General features: G+C 49.1%; 1 long non-coding RNA gene across 1 annotated transcript; it reads left to right on the forward strand.

Moving 5' to 3' along the window:
• The first annotated feature begins 23184 nt into the window (after positions 1–23184).
• LOC147578034 (uncharacterized) lies at positions 23185–24786 on the forward strand. The gene is made up of 2 exons (XR_015254177.1): positions 23185–23617; positions 24490–24786. It is a non-coding gene; the product is annotated as an uncharacterized LOC147578034 (long non-coding RNA).
• The last annotated feature ends 1832 nt before the right edge of the window (positions 24787–26618 follow it).

A 26618-nucleotide genomic window follows, 5' to 3' on the forward strand; every position in this document is an offset into this window, starting at 1 on the left:
GGGTGACACAGAATTCGAAGCAGGCTCCAGGCTCGGAGCTGTCAGCACAGAGCCCCATGCGGGGCTCGAACCCACGAACCGTGAAATCATGACCTGAGCCGAAGTCAGACGCTTAACCGACTGAGCCTCCCAGGCGCCCCAAACGTTATTTAACACTTCATGAAGCCGATCAGCTCCATTTGGAGAATGGCAAAGCGGGCCAGAAGCCAGGAAGCTTTTATAGGGGAAAGAATAAAGAACAAGGAAGAGACAAGTAGAACATACTGATCGGCTGGGTCCACACAGTCAACCTGGTGTGGGGTGAGAAGGAACAAGGCGGTAGGTACAGACACCGGGGCTGGCGCGGTGTTTGGGGATGGGCCGTTTCTGTTTCCGGTCGAGAGGAGCATTTACAGGGGTCCGAAGGGTCTCCAAGTTTCTGTTTGCTGGCGTGGCAGCCTTGGCGGAAGCAGCACCTTGGGCCTAGAAAGTTATTTCAATGGTGGTTTGAGCCAGATACGTGTGTTTATGGATCTGTCCCGCACGAGGCATAAGTCACGCCGTCTGCTTCGCGGCTAGATCATGAAGATTCAAAGAGGATGGTGTTTGAAAGATTGATCAGCCCTTCTGCACCAGGCCCAGTGCCAGATGGCAGGGATCAGAGCCGAATGTGGTTTCCGAGGTCGACCTCCTAGCCTGACAGTTACAGTAATGTAGAAGCATGGGTACAAAGTTCAGGATAGCACGGAGAAGAGGCTGATGGTCAACTCTGCCCAGCAGGCTCAAGGACATACTCGGGCAATAGGAGTCAGAGCTGAGTTTTGAAGGACAAATAGGATTTCTTGGGCTGGATGGGGAAGGGGTGTTTTAGGCTGAAAAAGAGCGTCCGTAAAGCCTCAGAGGGATGAAAGAGCGGGTCCGTTTTGGGGGAGCTTTGAGTACTGTAGTTCGTATTTTCAGAGTGTTCATAAAACAGTTATTTATCCCCTACCTACTCTGGGGCAGGAACGATTCAGGTGCCGGGATATGGGAGCAACCGAGGCAGATGTATTTCTTTCTCGCTGTGTTAGTTTGCTACCTGCTGCCGTAACAAAGTACCCCAGACCGGGTTCTACCCCAACGGGGAAAACCCGTTTCCGTCTTGGGTCCCAGAGATGAAATTCTTTTGCCACCAAAGGGCAGGATAAAACGTTCTTTGATGATGGCAGCCCGGGCACAGACCCTCTGTGCACCTGAGGCCAGGTAGACCCAGAGGCCCAGATCAGGGAAGACTGGTTGAGTGCCAGCTGGGTTCACCCATCACTAGCAGTAGGCGTGGATTGCGGGCACCGCGGTGGATGAAGCCTTGTACTCACCGTGAACCTGGAGCAAGTTCTGAAGCAGAGACTGAAAACACAGCCCCCCCTGGAAAGTGGCCGTGTGGGCCCAGACCAGTAGCACAAGAGCAGGAAGGGGCTCTCTGAACGGGGTCTTTAGAAATTGGGCAGAAGAGGGGAGAAACCCACCTGGGTGAAACCGAGAGTGTCCGGGGAACTCTCACTTGCTCCTCAAGGAGAAGCCAAGCCTTTGTTGATTGTTCAGGGCAACGGCTCTCAAAGTTACATGTGCCTAAGAATTTCTTGCAGAAGCTGGGGCCTCACCTGTCAGGAAGCACTTGGTAAGGGGAGTCTGTGATGGGACCCTGGAACCAGCATTCTGAAAACACCCCCCCTCCCCCCATGTTTAGGTTGCAGGTAGGTACATTGCTGATCACGCTTCGGGGAATTCCTCATTGCTAAATACAAATACGACTTAAATCAACCCGATGATAACTCATGCATAGGATTCTGTTCTGTATAGCGTAGTCATTTTTGACCCATTCTTTTGGGTCACAAAAGTCTCTAGTTTGAGCAGCTGTGAAGACGTTGATACGTATACATCTGGACCGGGCAGGTTCTGCCTGACCATCTCGGTCACCATTCTGCTGCCCGGCGTGGGCAAAACCGTTTGGACTGCTGACTTACGGGGTGTCTGGAGAGCAGGCTGAGCGGTTAATGACAACTTCGCTCAAGTTCAACTGGAAGGAAGAGGGAGAAGGCTTTGTTATGTCATTTTAATATGATTGCTCACCACATGTATCAAGAGCACACGATGTGCCAAGAGCTTGGTTTCCCCAGAAGCAGACCCGGAGACAAAGACTGAAAGGCAAGTAGTGTAACGTGTGGTGAGTGTAGGCAACACCCAAACGGAAGTGAGACAGGAAAGGAAAGGAAACCAGTACAAAGTTCTGGTGAACACCTAGAGCTCAGTCACACTGGGATCCTCTGGGGTAGGGGATCAACTGGCCCAATTGGCCGATCAAGGTGTTTGTCTCAGGCAAATCCAGACGCACTGGTCACCCAATTTGGGAGTCGGTATATATACCTACAGTTATCCCAACTAGGGGTGAAGAAACCGGGTTCTTTATCCACCAACTCACCATCGGATTGGTCAGAAAGGATGCGGCTTCTAAATCCCCCTGGAGAGGCAGTTTCAGCTTGCGGTTCTGAAGAAGCCCTGAGTGCCGAGTAAGCCAGCCTGTCTCTGCAACAGGCGCGAGCACCAGGGTGTGCCCCTCTGTATCCCCTTGCCTCGCACCTTCCTTGCCTCCCGTCCTCTTCTCTTCACTCTCACGGCCTGGGCTTGCACTTCCCAAGTAAAGCATCAAGGCAGCGATCCTTGCCTCAGGCTCTGCTTTCTAGAGGAGTTGGCCTGATTTGGCTGGGATTTAGGAGACCCGTGTTCAAGTCTCAGTTCTTTGGCTGACTGGCCGTGTCACTTTGGGTAAAGTAATTTTCCTCTCCGGGGCCTCGGTCTTCCCACCTCCAGATGAGAAAGTGGAAGCATCTGATCTCTCCGTTCCTCTGATCTTCTAGTGAAACACCTCTGTGAGTTCCCTGCTAAGCAGTCAGCCACAGACTCCTTTCAACTCTGTCCTATTTCTCCCCCCCCATCTCTTTAATGAATCTTGTTTTCCTGGCCAATTGTTATGTGAAAGGAAAAAGGAGAGCAGGAGAAAGCAAGTTAGGAAACTTAAGGCCTCTATGCCCCAAGGAGATTTTCCTAAAACAGTCTCTTTTTTTGGGGCGGGGGTGGGGGGGGGGCAGGGGTGGCTCTGACTTACTTTGCAAGGAAATTCAGTCATTCTGCAATGGCCTTTGAAACCAAAGACTATGGAAAAGTTTAAGGAAAAGCACAAAGTGATTGGCAATAAATAGTTCCATATGAGTTACGGGGTAGAATATTCCCCCTTGTACTCCTCAGTGCTGGGTGAAAACAGACACTGCGTGCTTGGTGTGTGCTAACAGATGTGTGTTTAGGTTTAATGGGATTTTAGAAGGGTCAAGAAGTCCCCCAAAGAGTACTTACTCCACTCTGCTCTCTGAGGGTCACAAGAAGCCACTCGAAATCCCACCTCTCTTTTGTTGCCAGGCCTTAAAGGGTCTGTTTGCTTCTGTCTATGGTAAATAATGTGGGAGAGCTGGACAGCCAATAAGAACAATAATGGTTATTGTTTTTATGTTTATTTATATTATCGCTCATAGCGTAAACAATACTGTTTATCGAATGTGTGGTGCCTTCGCTCACTTGGGCTTCGCAAAAAGAGAAGGTCCGTGACTTGTCCACAGTCACATGGCCGTGGAGGCAAAACTGAATTTGAATCTGTTAGGCCCCAAGGTCTGTGCTTTGGTCACCGTGCGAAATAGGAATGGGGGCTGTGAATTGGACCGGAAGCCTTGTAGGTAGCTTCCAATATGACTGTCCAATAAATGTTGGCCTCTTTGGTGGGAGAGAATGAAACAGCTATTCTGGGCCAGGCCTTGCAGTTCTCAAGAGGAATCGAACATAGCTCCTGCTTCCCAGGAGCTGACACTCTAATAAGGAAGATAAGGTATGGCACTGGCGGGTCACTGTATTCTTTAGACAGAGATAATTACCATCCAGAAGACAGGGGTGAATAAAAGGCCTGGGACAACTCTAAGGTCTATTAAGGGGCAGGATCATGCATTGGCAAAGGCCTTGGCTCTGGGGTTAGATCGTGGTTAGGAGTCTGACTCTCCCGTTCCCTAGCTGTGTGACCTCAGTCAAGCTACTTAATGTCTCTGAGTCTCCAGCTCAAGGAAGGTAGATCATTTAAAGAGGACCTTCAAGGCTGTACAAGGGCTGAACATATGGAAATATAGAAGAGAGAAACATATGAAAATTGATACAGCATTAAGAGTGATTTCTTTAAGTATTTTTTTCTATGTAAGGGGGCAAAACATACGAATTTTAGGGTTGACGCTCGAATGGAGGTTTTTGAGGGAGATCTCTTTATTGTTTAGGAAAGACATTTGAACAGCATTTGGGTTATGGGGAGGCCTAGCCTGGAGCTAGTGTGCAGGGAGAGGCTGAAGCAAAGGCAGTAGGTGCTAAATTGTTCTGCATGACCGACTGGGAGATGTTATCTCCTTGGGCACAGAGTAAATCATGTTAGTGCCTGTGGCAGGGCGTGACTACTTATGTAACAAATCTGCTTCCTTTCACTGGTGGGCACACGCTAGTGAGCCCATTTCTCAGCCTTACTTGCCATGAGGTATACAGCCATATGTTCTAGCCAATGGGCCGTGGGTGGAAATTTCACTTGCCGCTTGTAGGCTTGGCCCACAAAAACTTCTACACATGATTCCCTCTCTTCCCCTGTTGGCGGGCCGGATGTTGGAACCAGGGCAAAATGGCAGCCACGTGTAGAGAATGGCAGTTCCTTTGTGAGTCTGGATCCTTGAATGACCACGAGGAGCAGAGTTCCGGGGGCTCTGCCCTCCCACTGACTGGAGCTTAGAAGAGTGGACTCCACTATTCGTTTAGGCCTCCCAAGTTTCCAGATTTTGCTGTTACAGCAGCTAGTGTTACCTTAATTAACCTAATAGCAAGTTTTGGGCTCGGTCGGCAGAGCCCGGGGGGTGAGGCCTGGGTCCTGAAATCTGGGGGAGGGGAGCCGACGGGGAGTTCTCTGTTATGAGGTGAGCTCGGACTGCTTTGGCGGTCCCTTGCGCAGGGACTGTTGGTCTTTGGGGTTGGCGTTAGCTGGTATCTGTTCGTTCATTTACTTTCCTGTGTTGCAGCACCCTTGTGATGCACTTAAGACTTGAGACTGTTGGCTAAGCACTGGGGTCTAGTGTCACCCGCGCTTTGGAGAATTCAGGAAAAGTCGATGTCTAGGTGTCTATACGTGGGAAGATGTGATGACACCTTGGGGAAGTTGGGATGGGCAGAAATGAAGGGCAAAGGGGCGCCTGGGTGGCGCAGTCGGTTAAGCGTCCGACTTCAGCCAGGTCACGATCTCGCGGTCCGTGAGTTCGAGCCCCGCGTCGGGCTCTGGGCTGATGGCTCGGAGCCTGGAGCCTGTTTCCGATTCTGTGTCTCCCTCTCTCTCTGCCCCTCCCCCGTTCATGCTCTGTTTCTCTCTGTCCCAAAAATAAATAAAAACGTTGAAAAAAAAAATTAAAAAAAAAAAAAAAAAAGAAATGAAGGGCAGAGAAGCTGGGAGCAGACGTGTGTAGGGAGAGCGGCTACCCAGAGAACATAAGCTAACCTGGGATCCTCGGAAGCACCTCCTAGTGACGTGAGCGGACTTTGCTTTTGCTCCTATAATTATGCAAATTGAAGTTTCTGTTGTGTTATGGCCCGGTAGGTCCTGAAGGGGCTCTTTAGACTACCCTTTAGGCTGGGGAACTTGGGGATACCTGAGCTGCTTGTATTTTTAAAGTTTTCTTCAATGGTGATTATTTTTTATAGAGTGAAAAAAAATGCTAAAAGAAAAGAAATGAAAGAAATGAAAATGGACGTATCTAGCATCTAGGTTTGGGTCTAGCACATGATAGGTGCTCCTTCCATGGTGGCCTCCTCTATACTTTTTTTTCAACGTTTATTTATTTTTGGGACAGAGAGAGACAGAGCATGAACGGGGGAGGGGCAGAGAGAGAGGGAGACACAGAATCGGAAACAGGCTCCAGGCTCCGAGCCATCAGCCCAGAGCCTGACGCGGGGCTCGAACTCACGGACCGCGAGATCGTGACCTGGCTGAAGTCGGATGCTTAACTGACTGCGCCACCCAGGCGCCCCATACTTTTTTTTTTTTTTTTTTAACGTTTATTTGTTATTGGGAGACAGAGAGAGACAGAGCATGAGCAGGGGAGGGGCAGAGAGAGGAGGAGACATAGAATATGAAGCAGGCTCCAGGCTCTGAGCCGTCAGCACAGAGCCCGACGTGCGGCTTGAACTCACGAACCGCGAAATCATGACCTGAGTCGAAGCCGGACGCTTCGCCGACCGAGCCACCCAGGCACCCCTGGCCCCCTCTGTCCTGATGTTCACCACCGACGTAACTATAGCTCTTCAGAGGAAGGAAGCTTAGACACCGTTTTAATGGATTATTATTGCGCATTGATTAGCAGATGAATTCCGGTTTTAGAAACATTTTATGTGAAAAACATGTGCCTCTGGGACTTTAAGAAAGTACGCCAGGGACAGTGATCTGTTCCTGGGTGCTGTAGCTACTAACCACCCCCCCCCAACACCCCCCCCCCCCCCGGGGATGAAGAAGGTTTTCCTGACAGTTGCTCTGAAACAGTTAATGTAATCAAAATCCCACTGCTTAGCTCTGATGATTGCCTTTCTTCCTTCACTCAGAGTAAACAGTTTATTTATCATCAGCTCCTAAGTTACTTATCGGCACAGCCTGCCTGGGTTCCTGGAAATGGCATGACCTTGGTCCTGTTCACACGCTCCAGGTCCTTACTTAACCCCGAGAGGCAGGATCTGGGCTGGCGGGGCAGATGACGGTGTTCCCTGGAAAACAAAGATAATGTCCCACTCTGAATGTCACAGAATGTGAGTCGGGACATTAGCACACTGGCATGAGTTCCGGTGAAAGGTGGAGGGGGGAGCTCAAAACCATCACAAGAGCATCTTTTGAGGACCTACTGTGTACTATGAGACACGTGTTTGCCTTTACTATTTTATTTCATCTACAACAACTCCGAGGGGTGGTGCTGCAAGCATTCCTGTGTCACACGGATAGAAAAGCAACACTCAGTGAGGGTAAGTCACTTGCGCACCAGGTGTCACAGCTGGGGACACATCCGGGTTGTTCCAGTTCCAGAGCCTGTGCTCTTGACCAGGAGAGACACTGACAGTAACGGGCGAGGTATAGCCTGGGGATGAGAAAGAAAAGACTCAAAGGGGCACAGTTGCTCTCTTCAAATCCCTATGAGGCAGAGTGATGAATGGAAAAGATTGCAGGGCTGGAGAGACTAGAAGCATCCCCAAAGGCACACAGCTCATAAATGTGACTAGGGGCTTTTGACATTTATTTCTGCATCCGTGAAAAGGAAAAACAACAGCTACTTCACAGAGTTGTCAGGAGGATTAGATGAAGCCACATTTGGAAACCATTTAGGCCTGACACTTAATAAGTGCTCAATAAATATTTAATTTCCACCCCATCCCTGTTCTTTTTCCCCAAAGAGTTGATGTGTGGAAGAAGAATTTTGTTATATGGTCCTCAACAGACTAAAAAGGACGGGTTTCTAGAGAGGCTAATTTGGTTTGTGTCAGGGTGCGTTTTCAATTCCATTCAACAGACACTTATTAGATACCTACTGGATGCCAGGGTTGGAACTGGGCACAGTGGGATGCAGAAATAAGTAAGACGTGGACCCTAACCTCAAGGAGCATCCAACCCGCTGCAGGCTGTCCATCAGACGCCTTGTAGAATGTTTCTCACCCTGTTCGAGGACCTTAGTGGGGTGGCTGGGGGAGATGGTTTCCAGGGTCCTGGAGGGGGTTCTGCAGTGGTTGGGTAGCCAGTTGGCTGTCAGAGACCCTAATAAGGCAGGCACCAAAGATCTTTGGAGCTCCCGCCATGAAATACTGCAGCCTACACACACACACACACACACACACACACACACACACACACCCCTGCAGTGACCGTGGCGTGCACTTCTGATAGTCTAGAAGGTTCCAGAAGCCTTTAGACAATCTGTTTTAAGCAGCCTGAGGCAGCGAGCCTGGGGTTGAGAATAATCTGACAGCCAATCCTGCTGTAGAATAGATCCCTGAGCGGGGCTGGATTACGAAGGTCCTGTTGTGTGGGAGATGGAAATGTAATGACAAGTGTCCTGGTGAGGACAGCTCTCCACCTAGACACTAGATGACTTGCTGTCTCACTGCATTCAGGTCTGAGCTCATCGAGGGTCGCCGCCTCAGAGAAGGCTTCCCTGACTACCCCACTGCCACTCTCTGTCCCCATCTCCTGCATACTTCTTCTCTGGGCTTGCTCAGGTCTAATTAATGAATTGCCTGATGGATTGATTGTTTTTCTCCACAACTAGACTTGTCAATACCATGGGGAGGAGGCTTATTTGTCGCGGAATCTCTGGCACATTTGGAAAAACTGAGAAATCAAAACCCACTTCCCAGCTTTGTTGGAAGGATTGCGTGAGGTAACATTTGGGAAACATACGGTTCTTGACGTGTAGTAGACATTCAATAAATGTTCATTCATTCCCTTTTCTTGTTTCCTCAGAAGACTCTTCTGTGCTTTGAACCCGTTTCCTGTTTGTATTTACCCAACGAATGAAAAGGTGTGCCTCCGTTTTCTTATCTGTAAAATGGGCTAACAATAACATCTACCTCATGGTTGTAGTGAAGGAGAATTAGGATAAACGGCGGAAGGCTCTCAGCATAGATCGCTGCACCTCGTACATGGGAAGTTCTCAGTTGAGGTGAGCCAGGGGAAGCGGGGGGTTCGTGGGGCAGGAGGCGGGAAGCCGCTAACCTCTGCTCGAAGGGAAGGAGGGAGCTGAGAAAAACGTGAGGACAGGGACTGTGACCAATGCTTGCCTTGTCACTTGCCTTGTCCCCAGGTCAACAGGGGGCTTGAAGAACCATAGGGGATGGAATATGCAAGTGAATGGATTAATCTTCTTCAGGAGCAAACTGTGATTCTCACACAGGGCTCTGGGCAGACTCTGAGTTCTACAGTTTTTTGTTTTTTTAACGTTTATTTATTTTTGAGAGACAGAGAGATAGCATGAGCAGGGGAGGGGCAGAGAGAGAGGGAGACACAGAATCTGAAACAGGCTCCAGGCTCTGAGCTGCCAGCACAGAGCCCGACGCAGGGCTTGAACTCACAAACTGCGAGATCATGACCTGAGCCAAAGTTAGACGCTTAACTGACTGAGCCACCCAGGCGCCCCTGAGTTCTACAGTTTTAATGGTCACTTTCCACGGGTTAGCGAGCACTGGCTGCCGGCCCCGGGACAAGCCGCTCTGCCCTTCCCCCGACTTCCCAGACTGAGAGGTTCTGTCTACTCAGCTACCGACGCAGAAATGTAAACCCAGAGGCTGAGTACGCCGAAGTGGTGACTGCAGAACCAGGGAGCGGACGCAAGTCCCCACTGACCTGGAGGCTGTGGTCAGAGCTGCAGGACCACAAACCCGCTTTCCTGGTATCAGGCTGTTTAAGTTTGGGACCTCTCCCCGGAGAGGGTAAAAGAGCGATGACCCGTGGGACGAGAAGACAGGGTTATGACACAGTCTGATCAGGCGATGCTACTTCCGCCAGTCATCGATGTCGTGGGATCTGCCGGGCTCGGAAAGAAGGGCTTGCTTGTTCTTCCCAGAAGGCCCCCCCTTAGCCTCAACCTCGAGGCTGGCTTACTTGGCTCCTTGCCTCTCTCCTTGGAGTCTGTGAGCTCCTTTGTGGTCCCTGTAACATCTGCTGCAGGGCATGTAGCCTGAGAGTAGGTCCCCATCTCTCCGGGTGCATCCCTCACTGCTCCCCGTTCAGTACCTCTTATGCCAACTGCCCAGACAACCCCTCATGTCTCAGGCTGCAGTCCGTCTGCCCGTTCCCTTGGCTGGCACTGCCTGCTGGAAGGACCACAGGCTTTTGGACCCCTTACTACGCCTCTCTAGGCCTATGTGTAAAACTTGCAGGGTCGTTACAAACATTAGCAATGCTGTGTCTACATCAACTGAATTCAGTGTTCAACAAGTCTTAGTAGTTATTAAATACACATTTTTATTTAAAACTAAAGCAATTTTAAAATTTGTACGGAACCGGAAAAGACCCCAAATAACCAAAGTAATGTTGACAAAGGAAATCAAAGCTGGAGGCATCACAATTCTGGACTTCAAAGTGTATTACAAAGCTGTAATCATCAAGACAGTATGGTACTGGCACAAGAAAAGGCACATCAATCAGTGGAACCCAGAAATAGAGGACCCAGAAATGGACCCACAAATAAACGGCCAACTAATCTTTGACAAAGCAGGCAAGAGCATCCGATGGAAAAAAGACAGTCTCTTCAGCAAACGGTGCTGGGAAAACTGGACAGCGACGTGCAGGAGAATGAACCTGGGCCACTTTCTTACACCATACACACAAATAAACTCAAAATGGATGAAAGACCTAAATGTAAGACAGGAAACCATCAAAATCCTAGACGAGAAAACAGGCAACAGCCCCTTTGACGTTGGCCACAGCAACTTCTTACTAGACATGTCTCCAGAGGCAAGGGAAACAAAAGCAAAAATGAACCATTGGGACTTCATCAAGATAAAAAGCTTTTGCACAGTCAAGGAAACAATCAACAAAACTAAAAGGCACTGACGGAATGGGAGAAGATACTTGCAAACGACCCGTCAGTTAAAGGCGTAGTATCCAAAATCTATGAAGAACTGGCCAAAGTCAACACCAAAAAAACAAATAATCCAGTGAAGACACGAATAGACCCTTTTCCAAAGAAGACATCCAGATGACCAACAGACACATGAAAAGATGCTCAACACCACTCATCATCAGGGAAGTACAAATCAAAACCACGGTGAGATATCACCTCACAGCTGGCAGAATGGCTAAAATGAACAACTCAGGAAACAACAGTGAGGATGTGAAGACAGGGAAACACTTTTGCACTGTTGGTGGGAACGCAAACTGGAAAAGAGCATGGAGGTTCCTCAAGAAATTAAGAACAGAACTGCCTTACGGCCCAGCAATTGCACTCCTAGGTATCTATCCAAGGGATATAGGAATGCTGATTGGAAGGGGTGCCTGCACCCCAATGTTTACAGCAGCGCTATCAACAGTAGCCAAATTATGGAAAGATCCTGAATGCCCATCGACTGATGAATAGACCAAGAAGATGTGGTGTATATAATATATGCAATGGGGCGCCTGGGTGGCGCAGTCGGTTAAGCGTCCGACTTCAGCCAGGTCACGATCTCGTGGTCCGTGAGTTCGAGCCCCGCGTCAGGCTCTGGGCTGATGGCTCGGAGCCTGGAGCCTGTTTCCGATTCTGTGTCTCCCTCTCTCTCTGCCCCTCCCCCGTTCATGCTCTGTCTCTCTCTGTCCCAAAAATAAATAAACGTTGAAAAAAAAAATTTTATAATATATGCAATGGAATACTACTCAGTGATGAAAAAGACTGAAATCTTGCCATTTGCAACAACGCGGATGGAGCTGGAAGGCATTATGCTACACAAAATAAGTCAGTCAGAGAAAGACGAATATCCTATGACTTCCCTCATATGTGGAATTTGAGAAACACAGCAGATGGACCTAAGGGAAGAAGGGAAGGAAAAATAAAAACGGAGAGGGAGGCAAACCATAACAGACCCTTAAGTACAGAGAACAAACTGAGGGTTGCTGGAAGGGAGGTGGGTGGGCGGATGGGCAAATGGGTGACAGGCATTAAGAAGGGCACTTGTTGGGATGAGCCCTGGGTGTCATAGGTAAGAGATGAATCACTGGGTTCTACTCCTGAAGCCAAGGCTACACTGTTCGTTAGCTAACTTGAGTTAAAAAAAAAAAAAAAAAAAACTGAACTAAACTAAACTAAAACCAAATCCTTCAGTGTGATAAGTACTGCGTGATAAGTACTGCATTCAACTTCAAAAACACACGGCGATCTCAGCATGCCAACAAATCCAGAGAAGGTTTTCAAGTTTGAGATTTTCAGCATCCCACTACTGGCGGGGACCAGGCGCAGCCCGTACAGGTTCTGACACTGAAGTTGACACGTAGGAATGTGCCACAAGATGACGCTCTGGCAGCCCGACCTGCTTCTGGAAACTCCTTCTGGAGGCGGGGGGTTTAGGGGCTGCCCAGGCTCACAGTCCCCAACCCCAAAGGGGAAGGTGGGGATCAGTTGAGCCCTCTCATTTTAGTCCTTGCGGTCAGCGGAGACGTGATAAACGAGAAGCGAGGTGTCTCTGTTCCCTTTGACCAAGGCTCCACCCTGATGATTTTCGCCGCGGAGGCTGTTATTTTTAGCACTGCTTTCTTTCGTGTGTCTGTTTAATCTGTGCACCGGGATGGGACGTTAGGAATTCTTGCTCTTCTATCGGGCATCAAGTTTGCCTGCTCTGTTTATGCTGTTACCAGAGTAAAATTAATGAGCTGAGAGACTGGGCTCCTTCAGACTATTTCGTCACCCACTTAGGGTCCTCAGCTTTGGGGGGCCACCGGGAACTCGCGGCCACCGGCCACTTGGCCTCTGCACCTGCTCTGTCACTGACAGCCGCTGGAAACCAGGAAAGCCCCCTGTGCTTCTCTGAACCCCACTGATTCAAATTAGTACTGGGGTCTAGCGTTTGACAAACATTAACTGACCTTGTCCGGAACGGTCATTTCCAATGCAGGAACTAACGGTCGCAGGCTCTTCTTCTATGCCTTTCCCCACACAGTCTCCATAGCCTTGGACTTGAAGTCCTGTTCCTCCTTTACGATCCAGACCAGGTGGGGCGCCTGGGTGGCTCAGTTGGTTGAGCGTCCGGCTTCGGCTCAGGTCATGATCGCACGGTTCGTGAGCTTGAGCCCCGCGTCAGGCTCTATCTACGATGACGGCCCAGAGCCTGGAGTCTGCTTCAGATTCTAGGTCTCTCTCTCTGCTCCTGCCCCTTCCCTGCTCGTGCTCTGGCTCTCTCTCTCTCTCTCTCCTTCAAAAAGAAATAACCATTAAAAAATTTTTGTTTAATTTTTTTAAATGTTTTATTTATTCTTGAGGGAGAGAGAGACAGAGCATGAGCGGGGACGGGCACAGAGAGAGGGAGACACAGAATCCGAAGCAGGCTCCAGGCTCTGAGCCGTCAGCCCAGAGCCCGACGCGGGGCTCGAACTCATGAACCACGAGATCATGACCTGAGCCGAAGTCGGATGCTCAACCGACTGAGCCACCCAGGCACCCCCCCTCAAAAATTTTTTTTTAAAAGATCGAGACCAGATGTCACCTCCTCTTGCCGGTAGATGGTCCCTTTTTGTGCCCGCCTAGCACTCCAGGCTGTTGTTGAGTGTGGGACACCTGTATCACATGCGCTGCTTTAAAACAAGGGTCTAGTACTGTGTCTGGTATGTAGAGATCTCCCCCTGCCTAGAATGTTCTCCTTCCTTCCAGCTAATCCCCTTTCACTTAATGAATGCATCTTTGGTCTTCAGGGGGAGACAGAGAATTCCAAGCAGGCCCCGCATTGTCCGCGAGGAGCCTGATGCCGGGCTCGATCTCACGAACTGTGAGATGATGACCTGAGTCGAAATCAAGAGTGGGATGCTTAACCGAATGAGCCACCCAGGCGCCCCGGGAGGCCTTTCTTGACCCTGCAGACAGGATGAGACCACCCTCCTCTATGCCTCCAGAGCTCCCTGAGCCTCCCTCCTCATCACAGCCCTGCTCATCATTGCCCACAGTTGAATGCTGAATTGTCTCTCCTTCCCTCTAGAAAGTCAGCTTTGGGAAGACAGAAAACTGCTTGTTTTCACGGCTATATTCTCAGTACTTAATCTTCCCCATGCAGCCCATAGTACGTGCTCAAAAAAATACTGAATGAATGAACGCATGCATGCATAAACGAATGAATGAGAAAACCTGGGTTCAGGTCCTAGTGCTTCGCCTTTGTATGTGGTCTCAGAAGAGTCAGTCTTCCACTTGGAAGCACACTTTGGTCATTGCCAAAGCGATAGATAAGCTCCCCGATCCCTTCCATCTCTGACGCTCTGCCATCCTGTGACCTATTTTACCCGCTCTCTGCAGCTCACGTTCTGGCCCTTCCGGCGTGAGTCATGCCTCCAGAGCTTCAGGCGCTTACTCACTTGAAGGGTTTTGCATACTTCAGAGAACCTTTCACTCTTCAAATATTATCTTTCTGATGTGATCCTTGGCAGCGGCGTGGATCCCTCCGGCTCGCGAAGGTCGGGTCACTCCATGGGAGCAGACGCCTTACCTACCCTCTCGGTTCCTGGCAGTCCCAGCCTCGTGCATTCCCAGCAGGGGCCCCAGAAGAGGGTAGGGTCTGCCAATCCCGTGATTTGGAGTGTGTTGCGATTCCTGTGCAGCCTAAGAGGAGGGGAAGCCGTGACTCAGTATTTGTGAAATGTTGGTTTGCGGGGTGATGGAGACCAGACTGGGGCTGTGTGTCTTGGGAAGCGGCGAGTCTCATGAATTGGGAATGAAACCAGAAGGCCAAGGTCATTTGCTGCCACTGCCCGCTCCCACTTCCTAGCTGTGTTCTCTTTAACAGGTAATCTATCCTTTCCCATCACCAGCTTTCTAACCTGCAAAAGGGCTACATTAACGCACAGCCCTACTCACCGTCTAGCTTGGGTTGGAAATACAGAGGGAACACCTTTCCATGTTCACTGAGTATCGGCTATGTGACACACGCTTTGCATCTCTTACTTAATCCGGTTCTCAGAACAATGCCATGCAGTTACCAGGGGAGATGAGATTCTTTCTGTTCTCAAATCTGGATTCTCTACAGCAGCATCCGCTGACCTGTGTTCCACCTGGACCACTTTTCTGTATGAGGTTAGTAGGTAAGGGCGTGGTGGTCCAACATATTTGCTTACTCCATATTCCCCCAATCAAGCAGGTCTTTCCAGAGCATTTTCCATGGTAACGTGCACCCTTTGGAACTCAGTGGTGCAAAGTAGCCAGGATTGAAAGGGAGAGACTCTAGCCACCCCAGAACGCCAAATTTTATGCTCAGCGGCCTGGAATTGGGCTCAGTCATGTTCGAATTGCTAGGGTCGCCGTCTCCCCAGACAGGACTTCCCAAGACAGCCATGCTTAATGACCACACTAATGAGATTTTAATTTTCATCCTGGCGACTCTGGTTTTTGCTCATGTTTAGCAGGAATCTGAACTGCCTGCCACCTGGTTATTCTCAGGCTCCTTCATGCCATTGATGAATAGGCCAAAAAAGAGGTTCTGGTGCTTTCTAGCGTGTTTAATCCTGAGCAACAAAGGGAGAAATGGGGTTTCTGCTAACAACATTGGACAGGGAGAGGTATATCTAGAATCAAGAAGTTCCTCTGTGGAGTCTTCAACATTTTTTTTCCCCCTTTATTTTAATGTTTAAGAGTCATAGATAAAGAAAGACTACGAAATCTCTGTACCGGTCAGACCACCAGTGGCTCAGGTCCCTCAGGAGTGAAGATTTAGTGTTTGGCTTGGGTCACTCCGAGAAGTCAAGACTTCAGAGCAGAACGAACGTAATGTTTAAGTCTCTCTTTCTAACTCTCGTGTCACGATGTGTTAGCATGTTGTCCTATAACAAATCCCCCTCTCCTTCCCCTGTTCCCTTGTGTTGCTTACGGGCCATGGTGGTGGCGGCCTTTACGGTTTTGTCCCCAGGTCTAGCATTAAGAGAATGGCAATAGAGCCAGGAGAGGAGTAAGCATCACCCAGAGACCCTGGACTGCTTGCCCAGGAGAGCCGCTGAAGAGTCTCTGGGTTAACCTCTTTATACAGCGGGCAGGCACCCTCCCATGAAGGGAGAGCCTCCTTGGGTGAGACTCCTGTTCTTGTGATAATCGTGGGCAGTTAAAGAGGAGACTGCATGGCTCTCAGGAGGAGAGGGCAGTTAAGGAGGAGACAGTCTGGCTCCTCAGGCCCACTGAAAGGAGCACCTTGAGGAAGCAGAGCCCCCTCAGAAACATGGGGCTGGCAGGTGCAGTGGTGGGGCGCCTGGCTCTGGTGCAGACGCGGCGCCGTGCAGGGGGACTGCAGGGGGACAATCGCCACTTGTCCTCAGCAGGGCTGCAGCTGCCCCAGCAGTTTCCTCCTGATGCCGGGCTTCCCGGCATCAGTCTGGAGCTTCCCATCAACTCGTTCTCTCTCTCTCCCCAGTATCTTTGAAATAAACTGCGCTTCTACTTAAGATCAGCCAGGATCAGCTTTTGATTCTCGCAGAAGAAAGTCTGACATATAGAAATTGGAATAGCAGTAGTCATAATAATTAAGAATAATAAAGGAAAACGTGTATTGAGCACCTACTGTGTGCCAGGAACCATAATTCTTTACTAGATCTGCATTATTTCTTCCTTTCAACAATCTGACACGTTTGGTATAGTTTTACTTCTTTGTTTTGTTCTTTAGTAAAGGAGGTAGCTAAGGCTTACAGGAATTCCAAAGTGTGCGTAAGGCCGCAAGTTAGGAATTTATGTCCACGAAGCTTGAAAGGCGGTCGAGCATAAATCAGATAAGGCCTTGTGTGCCTGAAGAGGCAAGACCACAAAATAATGTCCTAGACTTTTCTTATGGGAAATTTAAAAACATGCACAGAAAGAGAAAATCGCGTGGGAAACCTCTGGGTACCCACAAAACCAGTTTCGGCAAATCGTCAACATACAGGATCGTATAATACGCTCTCTCTTTTTTTTAAATTTTTTTTAAACGTTCATTCATTATTGAGAGAGACAGAGCACAAGCGGGGGAGGGGCAGAGAGCGAGGGTGACACAGAGTCCAAAACAGGCTCCAGGCCCTGAGCTGTCAGCACAGAGCCCGACCCGGGGCTCAAACTCACGGACCGCGAGATCATGACCTGACCCCAAAGTCAGACGCTTAACCGACCGAGCCACCCAGGCGCCCCTGATATGCTTTCTACTATTGGTTTCAGTATAGAAGCTAGCTCTACTGAGTTTTCTTGAGTGCTGTGAGGTTTAAGAGTGTGGATCTGGAATGGGTTGTATACAGAAGAGCAGAGGTGGTTATAAGTTATATTAAAATGTCAAACTACAGGGGCGCCTGGGTGGCTCAGTCGGTTGAGCGTCTGACTTCAGCTTGGGTCATGATCTTGCGGTTGACAAGTTCGAGCCCCATGTGGGGCTCTGTGCTGACAGCTCGGAGCCTGGAGCCTGCTTCGAATTCTGTGTCTCCCTCTCTCCCTGCCCCTCCCCCACTCATGCTCTGTCTCTCTCTGTCTCAAAAATAAAGATAACCATTAAAAAAAATTTAAAATTTCAAACTGCATAAAATTGAAAACTTACATACGGCAAAAGGTTAAAAGTTAAAAGGCAAACGACAGGCTCTGGAATTTATTTGCCATTGCCATGACTTTCAAAAATAGCTTTATGATATGAAGAGCTCATACGTAGTGACAAGAAAATCAACAGAAATAGCAGAAAAAGGGGGTCGAAGGTGTACACATCGTTCCTAGAAAAAGAACCAACAACGGCCATCAAGCTTACGAGTAATCAAAGCAGTGAAAACAGAACAATGCTTTTGAAAGGGCGGACCTACGCCGGCAGACTCCATCTCGTTCTGAGTCCTCCACCTTGAGTGACTATGTCCCCAACGTGGCCCCTTTCCGGGAAAATCGCAGAAACCTCAGACCATGCCTCCTCCCCTTGAGTAACCTCCTGCTCACCTGTTCAAACTTCCCGATCAAAACACACCCTGCGACCTGCATAACAGGACTCCTGCCCTTCCCCAGCCAATCAGCCGAGGCCTCGACCCTTCCCCAGCCAATCGGCCGAGGCCACGACCCTTCCCCATCCCCAGCCAATCGGCCGAGGCCACGACCCTTCCCCAGCCAATCAGCCGAGGCCACGACTCTTCCCCAGCCAATCGGCCGAGGCCACGACCCTTCCCCAGCCAATCGGCCGAGGCCACGACCCTTCCCCAGCCAATCGGCCGAGGCCACGACCCTTCCCCAGCCAATCGGCCGAGGCCACAGCCATTACCTCACCAACTGCCCCTAGACCCCTATAAAACCTTTGTGCTTTTGAAACTCGCTCTCTCTCCCCGGTATCTCACCGCTACGTCGGTGCAGGAAGGAGATTGAGCTCGAGCTAGCTCAAATAAAGGCTCTTTGCTTTTGCATCGGACTCGGCTCCCTGGTGGTCTTTGGGGATCACGAATTCTGGGCATAACACTTTCACCTATGAAGTGAAGAATTTTAAATGCGGGTGTTCACATTCTGCGGAAGGTGGGGTGATTTAGTATAAACCTATTGGAGGTTAACTTGACAAAGTGTGTTACAGACTTAAAGAAGTTTATATGCTTTGGTTCAAAAATTTTGCCGAGCGAATCATCTTCTAAGGAAATTAGGAGAGGTGTGGAAAAGATTTCTACATAAAGAATTTCATTATCGCATGCGTGACAAGAGCAAAAATCTTGGGTAAATTCCAAAGCCTGACAATAAGGGAACGGTTTTGTAAATTATGGTGTGTGCCTAGATAGAACATCATAGAACCATTTTCTGTGGAAATGGTCATATACGTAAAGTATAATTTCATTTATGTGCCATTTGTCTTTCTCCCTCTATACACACACACACACACACACACACACACACACACGGAAAAAAACCTGAAATATACCAGTGTGTTCACAGTGTTACATGTGGACTGTGGGATTGTGGATTTAAACATGTTATTCTTTGTTGTATTTTCTCCTTTTTTTCCATTGTGATCAGAAAAGAAACGTAAGAGAAAGTTGGCTTAAAATAATGTTATCCAGCAAAAGCCTCCATCACCTTTCTGTTATGAACCAGTGAGCAGTGTAAGTGCCTATCTGTTGACACTGACAATGACTGAAGGCATTTAAAGATTTTTGATCATATTATCGAGTGCTACCAACAACACAGACCTCCGGTAAGGAGTATAATCATCCCCATTATATAGATGACAGAACGGAGGCTCCTAACAGATAAGAGGCTTGTTCCAGAAGTCACAGTTTTCACTGGTGAAGCCAGGGCTCAAGGTAGGCTTGCCTGACACCAGGACGCCGTCTTTCCCTACTAGAAGTCCACACCCTTCCCTCCCGTACAACACGCGATTCCTCGGGCGACAGCCCTTCTAAAGGGAGCCTGCGTCATAAAACAATGTGGGTCAGAGACGTGCGCCGGCCCAATGCTGAGTCCCATCTCGTTCAGTTGTTGGAGTCAACTGGTTGTCAGAAGACTGATTGGAAGAGAAAATCCAAGTTTCCCCAAGGTCAAGGAAAACAGGCTTTTGTTCCTCTTTCATTCAATTAAAAACAGGGAGAAAGCCTGTAAGAGGGCTGAGGCCTCTCCTAAACAAAGCTGCTGACCTTTTCCTAAACAAAGCTTCCGTTACCCATTTTCTCTGTCTCCATGCCTGACCCAAACCCTGCACGTGGACACAACCTGTTCCTTTAGAAACAACAATAACGTGCGCCGGTTACAATCCAGGCCTCCAGGTCTGGAGGCCTTTTCCACCTCCTTCTGTGACTGTCCACATCTCCGTGATGCGCTATGAGTTGTTGGTAGTTAACTCGCACAGGGCAACCTCCTTTTCTTTACTCTTTTGGTTCTTTTCTTTTTTTTAAATTTTTTAAACGTTTTTTATTTATTTTTGAGACAGAGAGAGACAGAGCATGAACGGGGGAGGGTCAGAGAGAGAGGGAGGCACAGAATCTGAAACAGGCTCCAGGCTCTGAGTGGTCAGCACAGAGCCCGACGCGGGGCTTGAACCCACAGACCGCGAGATCGTGACCTGAGCCGAAGTCGGCCACTTAACTGACTGAGCCACCCAGGCGCCCCTACTCTTTCGGTTCTTAAAAGGGAGCCGTGTTTGCTTGGATCCCTTTGGTCTCCACGACCTGCCCGGACCCTGCAGGGTAGAGGGAAGGATTAGCAATCGTGGTGGACAGACTATCATCCTGTAGACTCCCTGAAGACAGGGTAATGCCAGCCTGTCCTCATGCGTGTCTCCATTGTTTGGCATGTGACAGGTCCGCGGTCATCCCTGATGAGTAGCAGTACGAACGAAGGACCTTAGCACGGAGCGCACTGGCTGGAAGATCATGGACAAACCCTAGCTGCCACATTGTTACCCTGTCCTCTCTGGCCCTTCGTCTGTGTGTCTATATTACAAAGGGCTTGCGCTAGGTGGTCTCAAGGGTCCCCTCTGGTTCCGACATCTGTGCCTGTGTCTGCAGACTCCTGAAGTGTGCTGGGGCTCAGGGAGGAAAGATGAGCTTCTCAGCATGTGCACGGAATGATTTGATGTGTTCTCCATGTGAGACGAAGAGCCCGTGGACCCTCCCAGGGCTCACTCCGCCCCCTCCAGCACTCCATCTGGGCCCCGTCCGCGTGGCAGTCTGCAACATCTGTCACAAGCACTCCGTGCCGGGATGACTCTTGCCTCAAGTATGTCCTCGGAAAGCCCTGGAGATGGGGAGCTGGCTGGGAGTTTACGTAACTCGATGAGTGGCCAGAAGCATGTCCGCGAAGGGCTCTGATGCTGGGGTGGGTCAGCGTTCTGTGACTGTGCAGGGTGACCCGACGGTGACACATGGTTTGCAAACTGCTCAGGACGAAAAGCCCCTTGGTGAAGGGGACAGGAGATGCTGCCTCCATTTCCCGTTTTCTTTGGACCGTCATTGCCCTTTTTAGCCTAAAAAGGAAAGGTTTGGGATAGCTGACCCAAACATAAAGAGTATGAAAAATAAATGAGGCAACCAGGATGGAGGGAAAATAAAACTTGTTCCTGCTTGTCCCCTCGGACCCTCTCGGCACCCTTCTCCATCCTGCTGTCCGCCCTGGGGCGCCGACCTGTGGGGACTGCCTCTCGATCCTCATTGGGTTTGGCCATGGGGGTTGCCCTCAGGAGGTCAGAGGGAGAGGGAGGGGAGGACATGAGTGGGCCACGTCCCTGCCACAAAGGAGGTCATCTCTTCTCAAGGTGACCTCAGCAAGACACTCTCTTTCTAGACAGGTGACTGCTTCATCCCCTGGAACCCGCTGTGACTAACTAGTCTCTGGCCACTGTGTCCTTCCCCTACCTCCAGCCCATGCCCCTGCAAGTGTCCCATTGTAAATAAACCCTTCTTGAATCACCCTAATTTGAGTGTTCCATTTGTTTCCTGTTAGGACTCCGACTGATATAAAAGGATAAAAAAAAGAGGCAGTTAGAAATACTGCTCATAAATGAAATACAACTGTAATGCCCTGTACACGTGTCCCCCTGCCCCTCCACAAAAAAAGATGCATCAGCGCACCTGTTACACTTTTTACGCTGAACTTCCTGGTGACCAAAGCAACAGAACCACAGGACGGGACCTCTAGTCTTAGCTCCCCTTTCTGTCAGAGCCCGGAAGAGCTTCCTAACTAAAACTCTTACTGTCTCTCTCATTACCTTGTATCATAGATTGAATTGTGGGTCCCCCAAAGGTATGTTCTTGTCTTAACCCCTAGTACCTGTGGATGTGACCTTCTTTGGAAAGAGAGTCTTTGCTGATATCATGTTAAAATGAGGTCATACTGGAGTTGGGAGGGGGCGGCTAATGCCATGACTGGTGTCCTTATAAGAGGGAAATTTGGACACACACACACACACACACACACACACACACACGCAGGGAGAGCACCATGTGAAGCTGGAGGCAGGGGTAGGAGTGAAACCTTCGCAGGCGAGAGGCACGGAACCCATCCTCCCTCAGAGCCTCCAGGAGGGGCTGAGCCTGCCAGCACCTTGATTTCAGACTTCCGGCCTCCAGAGCCGTGAGAGAACACGTTTCTGTCCGCTCCAGCCACCGAGTTTGTGTTAATTTGTTAAGGCAGCCGTAGGGCCACTAACACACCTTTTTGTGGTGCCAAGGTTCCTCACGATCTGGCCTCACTGCCATTTCCAGCTTCATCTCCCCCCTGCCCCCTGCCACTCAAGCTCACCCTTGTAGCTGCGGTTCTCACATGCACTGTGCCATTTCAGGTTTCTAAGCCTCTGGCTGTGGTCTTATTGCTGCCCGGACCGCCTTTTCTCACTTTCTGGATGCTGCTAAGGTTTTTCGATTCAGTTCAGAGGTCACCTTCCCCAAGGGGCCTTCCCTGTCTCTCTCAGCTGTGGTGGGTCCATCTTCTCTGGACATCTGGACACTCATGTCACCCGTGGTAGGTAGCTGCCACCTGCATTTGCCTCCCTAGGTGGTAACCTCCTCAAGGTCAAGGTCCTGTTCCTCTCTGCATCTCCAGGGGCTGGAACAGCACCTGGCGCCCAGTAGAGGCCCCACTGATATTTATAGAACTGGACGGTTCCTTCACACGGCATTTGTCCAGGACCTGCGATAAGCCGGGCGCTTTTCTAAGTACTTTGCAGGGACGTCGTACGTGGATGAGGAAATCGAGGCCTGAAGAGCACGAAGATTGATTTGATGTGTCCACCTCGTCAGGCTACAAGCGCAGTTGTTTGGTCTGCCGTCAGTCTGGATGTAATAAAGGTATTTTTCAGACGCGATTAACATTTCTATCAGTCAACTTGGAGTAAAGCAGATTACTCTTCATAATAGGGTGGGCCTTACGTGATCAGTTGAAGGCCAGGTGAAAAAGGACTGAGGTCCCCCATGGAGGAAGGGATTCTGCCTCCAGAATGCCTTTAGACTCAGCGGCAATATCAACTGTTAGCTGAATTTCCAGCCTGCCCGCCTGCCCACCTGCTCTGTGGATTTCAGACTTGCCAGCCTCCACAGCCAGGAGGGGCGATGCCTTAAAATAGATCTCTCTGAGTTTCTCCACATATATCTCATGGGTTCATTTGCTCTGAGGAAGCCCTGACTAATAGAGAGAAGTGTGTGCCCCAACATGGTTAACTGGGGTTGACTTTAGGTCTGACACTACAGCCTAGGCTCTTCCGTCCCAGTCTGTCGCCGTTTCACATTGGACGGATAGAGGGGAGCCCAGTCGGGGAGGATCCGAACGCTGTGTTTTTTGTCCATGACACATCTATCTTGAGCAATCAGCTTGGAGCTTTGCGTGAACTGTGTTGATCAAACGGGTTGTGTATTTACCGAATCTCCTTTTGCTTTTGTCCAGCAAACAGAAATGTTTATTCCCTTAAAAAGCACAAATGCTAAGTGGGGCAATATGAGGGGAACACCCAGTCCTTTAAAGACGCGGAGATTTTCGTTGGCAGAACATTAAAAGTGAGAGATGTTGCTTTCAGGTCTTAGGAGCAAGGCCATTTTTCATCTCTGTGTCATACTGTGGCTCTGCAGCTCAGAAACAGCAGCACCACCCAAACGTCCACTCCCATGTGGATCACTGTCTGCCTTCCAGAGAATTCCATCCCAGGACGGGACCCGTGTGATGGCGAGCCACCGAGAAAGGCAGGCGGGGGAACTGCCCTTTAGTGGGAAGCTAACATTTCTTTTTTTTTTTTTTTTTACCTTAAGCCTTACTAGCCCTTAAACGGGCTTATGCCATTCTGCGAATGACTAAGCAGAGCCCAGAGGGAAGCGGCAGCTTGCTTTGATGGAGAAACATATTCAAGACGTAATTTGTGAACATCTGCTCTGTGCCAGGCCCTGGGCTGAGTTGCTGAGGATTCCATGGTGAATAAGAATGACCGGCTCTGTCCTCGTGCCACTAACATCCGAGTGAGACAGAAAGGATGAGACACATAAGAATCACACCCGTGCAAGCAGTGTGACTGTTACCAAAGACAGAGCTGGGCTTCGAACCGGTGGAAGGCTTCAAATCCCAGAGCGTCCTGTGCTCATTTCTTTTGGGGCTGCCCCTGCCTCATCATGCTCATGATTCTGGTGCCTCCTTAGACTATTGTCCCTGAAAAATTCCCATTGAACCCAGCAGGTCTTAGTAAGATGATTTGCTTCTCGTTAGTCATAGGAGATTTGGGGGCGGTTGAAAGGTTGGAATCCCGGCTCCAATTCTTACTAAGTGTGCAACTTTGGACAAGTCCCGTGACCTCCCTAAATTTCACTGTCCTCATCTGTTGTATGAAGTTGAGCTGAGAGCCTGAGTGGGAATGTGCTTTGTAAACATCAAGAAGTTCTCCAAATGCTGGAGATGATGAAACAAACAAACAAATTAACAATCGTCTGCCTAACCCTCTTGATGAATAGCTGGGAAGTATTCTGAATAGCACAAGAGTGATAGCCAGGGTGAGGGTTTTCCTTGTATAAAACATGCCACAGAGTCTTTAAGCAAATTAATAACACCAGACTGGAAAAAAATAAAAATAAGGGTTTACAGTCTATATAAAGTTTAACTTAGTTTTCTAGTATTTCAAACCTCATTTCCCTATAAGTGAGTATTTCCTTACAATGTGTTAGTTACAATAACGCTTCATTTACCAAGGCAGGGAAAAGAGAACAAGCGTGAGGTATCTCACCCACTAGGCTGAGAGCAAGGGGCTCTGTGTTTTAAATTCTCGCATAGAAACTTCTCTTTCCTTTCCTTTTAGGTGAGGGAGCTGTCGCCTATAAACCTTTGCCCGCTGACCACAGCTCCATCCTGAAAAATCCTGGGTGATGAGTACAAATACCTAGCATCTTTATGTTCTAGAGTTGTTACGCTTTATTCCCTGAGTTGTTTGGGGGTCTTTGTGGACAGCCTACAATGTAGTCACTAGGTTCAAAACAATGTAGCTAAGCCACATCTCCTTCCTCTCTTGCCGTGGTGTCCTCAGCACAGAGTAACTGTTCAATAAATGAGAGCCATTGTTAACACAGTGATAAATACTATTGTTATTTTTACTGCTCTTCTTAGGTCATCAGTGAATATGTGGCAATCGGGATGCTGGCCAAAGAGGATCTGTGAATGGAAAACAAATTTAAAAAACGTGTGTCCTTGTAGGTCCTCATTCACAGCCTGTGTTTTTGTATGTGACACAGAGTTCTAATGTGTGTAGCACTTAGGTTACGCACAGAGGATTAGACATAGCAGAATCTTCCTATGATGAAAGGAAAAAGTATGCCTGTTTCTATCTGCCAGAGACTGAAATGTGATTTTACTAGCAAGGTGTGATTTGGGGCAGCATGTCTCTAGGCTCTTTTATTTTATTCTTTTTTTTTTAAATTTTTTTTTTCAACATTTATTTTTGGGACAGAGAGAGACAGGGCATGAACGGGGGAGGGGCAGAGAGAGAGAGGGAGACACAGAATCGGAAACAGGCTCCAGGCTCTGAGCCATCAGCCCAGAGCCCGACGCGGGGCTCGAACTCGCGGACCGCGAGATCGTGACCTGGCTGAAGTCGGGCGCTTAACCGACTGCGCCACCCAGGCGCCCCATCTTTTATTTTATTCTTAATTTTTCATTTATTTATTTGAGAGAGAGAGAGAGAGAGCGAGCAAGCGTGAGCGGAGGAGAGGGGCAGAGGGAGAGAGAGAAACAGTCCTAGGCAGGCTCTATGCTCAGCGTGGAGCCCGATGCGGGGCTTGATCCCATGACCGTGGGATCATGGCCTGAATCAAAATCAAGAGACAAGACCCTCAGCCAGCTGAGCCACCCACAGTCGCCTCGAGCCTCTTTCGTTTTAAAAAAGACAATGATTTATATTAGAAATAATATCCCCCGTCTTATGGTGATGATAATACCCATTCTACAGAGTTATCAGTGAGGGAAACGGCTAGTGTTTGCACAGCTCTTTGTTTTGCACGTGGTCCCTTCATCTACCTGGTGTCTGTCAGTCCCCTGAGGGCACTGAGTGATCCGTGCCTGTGTCCCGACTTGACCAGTGAGCCAAAGCAGGCCTGGGGGGGGGGGGCGGAGAGGGGGGACGGGAAGTGATGCTTCTCGGGCTACTCCGTTCATTAACGAGACAGTTGGGATTACAGTCCAGCTTCACTTCCTTCCATCTACTCTGTTGCTCTTAAGTGCGATTATTAGGACCTCAAATATGGTAGAATATGGCTTTAAAAAGGGGGGCCCCTTGAGGAGGTGGGGTGATGAGTGTGGAAGACGGTCAGTAGTGTCAGCCTTATGATGCCAGTCGACAAAGTACCCCTATGTAGTAGCACATGAGGGCACTCACAGGAGGAAAACAGTATGGAGGCTCCTCAAAAAACTCAAAATAGAACTACCCTACGACCCAGCAATTGCACTACTAGGCATTTATCCACAGCTTATGGGTATGCGTTTCTAAGAGACGCAGGCATCCCAATGTTCATAGCAGCACTGTCAACAATAGCCAAAGTATGGAAAGAGCCCAAATGTCCATCGATGGAGGAGTGGATAAAGAAGATGTGGTACATATATACAATGGAGTATTATTCGGCAATCAAAAAGAATGAAATCTTGCCATTTGCAACTACATGGATGGAACTGGAGGGTATTATGCTAAGCAAAATTAGCCAGTCAGAGAAAGACAAGTATCATATGACTTCACTCATATGAGGATTTTAAGAGACAAAACAGATGAACATAAGGCAAGGGAAATGAAAATAATATAAAAACAGGGAGAGGGACAAAACAGAAGAGACTCATAAATATGGAGAACAAACTGAGGGTTACTGATAGGGTTGTGGGAAGGGGGATGGGCTAAATGGGTAAGGGGCATTAAGAAATCTACTCCTGAAATCATTGTTGCGCTAT

Source organism: Puma concolor, chromosome C1 (assembly GCF_028749965.1).
Source record: "Puma concolor isolate L17-30 chromosome C1, mPumCon1.1.hap2, whole genome shotgun sequence".
Lineage (NCBI taxonomy): Eukaryota > Metazoa > Chordata > Mammalia > Carnivora > Felidae > Puma > Puma concolor.